Source organism: Hydra vulgaris, chromosome 01 (assembly GCF_038396675.1).
Source record: "Hydra vulgaris chromosome 01, alternate assembly HydraT2T_AEP".
Taxonomy (NCBI): domain Eukaryota; kingdom Metazoa; phylum Cnidaria; class Hydrozoa; order Anthoathecata; family Hydridae; genus Hydra; species Hydra vulgaris.
The window spans coordinates 56,829,831-56,833,640 of NC_088920.1; positions in this window are offsets into that span (position 1 = coordinate 56,829,831).

Genomic DNA, 3,810 nt, shown 5'->3' on the forward strand with positions numbered 1-3,810 from the left:
TTTTAACTTTTATATTAACGATTATATTATACGTTGAAACTTTCGCGGGATTCTTAGTTGTAAATGTGTTTAAAAATAGCACATAACGGTTGAAAATTTTGTAATATTAGTATCAGACAGTTTGCAATTTAAAGATATGGTACGTATTCAATATATATTTCCTACATGTTAATATGTTTGCAAAGTAACTATTTACATGTCCGTTGGGAAATAGCAAATAACTATTTTTATAGCGATTTTTGAGCGATTTTTTTTGACAAAGTTTTTAGTCTTTTACGTCTTGAAAAAATTCTATTTTTATTATTGGATATTTATTATATTAATGGAACATACAACAGCGATTTTATTACGACGCTATGTCGCTATCTAGATGTCACAGCTTTGTAGCTATCGATATTAATACGATATATCGTCAGCTATATATCGTAGCATTGCAGCTAGCTACAACATTACGACAAATCTGTATCTAGTCAATAGTTATCTATCGCAGCTTTTGTCGCTAACGATATTATTACGATTTATCGATAGCTACTGCTCGTAGATATATAGTTAACTACAATATAACGACTAATCTAAAGCTAATCGATAGTTAAATATTGTAACTTTGTCTCTAGCAACTACGTAACATCAATTCCATAGCTGTAAAATGGCCATAGCCACTTATTACTGGTGGTTACCTGTTACTGTAGCGATATGTATATATATCGTGGGTTTTAGCGTTCTTAGTTTATTTTAGAACAATGTGTTGATATCTCCTTAGCTCCATATCGTAGCTTTGTAGCAATCAACATGATTATTTAGATAAAATGATAAAATAAAAAAAAACCTGACTAGGGTTTGGGAAAACCCAGCGTTTTTAGACCCGACGAGTCCGAGTCGAGTCTAAGAATATTTATCGGGTCCAGATCCTTTACGTCTTTTTAACTTGCAATTTTAACAATAGCATGAAAGGATTTTTTATTCTCACGCCGATTTTTAAAAATGGATTTGGTATACGTTAAAAATAAAACAACTTTTAGCCAGTTCATCGCCTAACGTAAATATATTATTCTATACTTTTATTATAATCTTAAACTACCCAAATAAACTTGACATTACCTTTTTAAAAATATCGCATTTTATAAAATGCATGTAAATATACTAGCAAAAATAAACTCAACTCAATTAAAATACTTGCTAGTGTTTAATACAAAACAGAGTAATTATTTTTACTTAAAAAATAAAACTTTAAAAAAACTAAAGCATTTTATGAATTGTCGAATAATCTAGAACAAATTCTTGTACAGAAGTTGGATGCTACAGAAAATGTTTGTTCGGAATTTGTTGATGTTGGTTTTATAGTCATTAACGCTTGATACAATTTTTCTAAATATACAGTTCTTTTTTTAGTTTTTGAAAATAATAAAAATTCTTTTTTAATATCAGCTAATTTATTTCCGTAACTTGGCAAAATTGGACATTTCGCACTTTAAATATTTTATGTAGTTCTTCATCCAGTGTTAATGGTAGTGTGTTTCCTGTAGTATTTTCGTTATTTTCAGCTGAATGCCCCTGTTCATGTGTGTTTTGCTGTTCTTCATCCTCACCAAATAATCTCTTCAGTAAATCTGTTGTAAATAATTGTATTTTCTTTGAAGACATAGTACCATTTACAAGAGTATCTAATAGCTCTTCTAATTCTTGGTTTTTACGGCTATTTATTCGAGTTTTCATCGTCATTAGTAGCTCTCTACTTAAATTACCATTGGATTCTTTTAATTTTCTTAACATAAAATCAATTGCTAATCGGGCTGTTGCAAGATGAGCATCGTCTCTGCTGAGAGCTTCAACAGTTTAATTAATAAGCTTTAGAGTATTTTCCAAATCATTTAATAATTCAATATTAATATTTTCTATTAAATGTTCCCTTCCAAAATCTAGATATCATTTCGATCATTGAGTTCCAACGAGTTCTTACATCTAACACTAGCTGAAGTTCATTTCCTAAAACTATTTTGATCTTTTCTTGCAAAATATTATTTCTCACAGAAGAACTTTTAAAAAATTTAACAATTATACGAACTCTTAATATTTTCTTCTACATTGCCTAAATTTGTTAATTCAACTGTCCGTACTCTTCTACGTCACCGTTGCTCTCGTCAGAATAATAATTTTCATGTTGATCATCATTAATATCATCTTGACCATTTTCATCTCCATCAACGTAATCTTCATCTTGCAAAACGGTAATACTTTTCTTTTTATATAGTACATCACAAACAGCTAAGTGTATAGTGTGACTCAAACACAAATTATAGAGACTAGGAGATTCTCGTTCAAATTTTATCATTGCACTTGCACCGTCGCCAGTTGAACTAGCTATATGTTTTTTAAAATTAATATTATATGTGTTTATATGTTGTTCTACTTTTTCAACTAACTGTACAGCTGTACACGAGTTAAAAATTCTCACTAAACCCAGATTATAAACTTCAGAGTCAATTCCTTGCAAATTGATATTGAGATATTTCCGAATTTTCGTACTCGTCCTTTCATCAAGTGTAATGCTAAATCGTCGGCCTTCTTCAATTTTTTCTTGCAACAATTCTAATATTTCCAACTTCTTTTTTTCATTAAACTTATGAATTATATTCATAAGATCTCTTTCGGCTTTAGGAAGATTATAACTTGATTTTACTAAACTTTCACGAATAAAACTAGACTTTGTAATCGTCCTAACTCATATACCATCAAGAGCGGCCATTTTAGAGACAATTTCTTCTAAAGGCTTTCTTGCGACGAAAACGAAAGTGTTGATAGTTTTAAATCGTTTGGTGCCAGAATTTTCTCCTATTTTTTCCCGTGTTGGTAAAGAAATTCCATTTTTAACTTTTAAATGTTTGATCATTGATGAAGTATTTCCCTCTTTGTTTGATATTAATGTTGAAGACTTATTGCATTTTCCATTTTTCAAATCGGTACATTGAGTGAAGTATTCCCACATTTTTGATTGCTTCGGCATAACGGGGCTGTAAAAAATGGGGCTGTAAAAAAATGTTCTAGTAAAATTATGATACTTCACTTTTTTCGTAAAATAGAGTGGTAATTAATAAATAAAAAGTCTTTTTTTTTAAGTTTTTTAAATACGCGCTAAAAGAATTAACTTATTAACTTCAATCTTTCTAATCCAAAGTTTTTATATTAGCGAATGCTTTTAAAACATTTGCTAATATAGAAACATATTATATTAGCAAATCCTTTAAAGCATTCGCTTATAAAAACATTCGATTAGAAAAAATTTAAGTTATGAAGTTAATTCTTTTAGTATGTATTCGGACATACATGGAAACATACATAAACTTAAATGTTCTCAAAACATCTAAAAAGCCGTGGCCAAGTTCAACTTTAAGTTAGATTCACAAACCCTACTACTATATTTTTCTAGAAAAGGTTAGGATCCAGCTTGACGACGCACCGCTGCCTATGAAACAAGGCAAAACATTCAAACCATGAGACTCGTCGAGCCTTAAACCGGGTATCGGATTCGGGTATTTACCCACAGACTCGCCGAGTCCGGGTACCCGAAACCGAAAAACCCTAGACCTGACCATAAGCAAAATATGTAAAAGTTTTAGGTGGTATAAATAGAAATCTGATATTTGTGAACCATAATGCGCGATGAGTCAAGTTGGTATATGAAGCTATCTGCGTCTATAGTAAGTAAATAAGTTTGGGTGGTCCCATACTAATAAAACCAAAGTTTTAACAATGCATTTATGCATTTTCAAAATGCAAGTGCATTTATGATTTCTAGGTAAAGGATCGTTCATA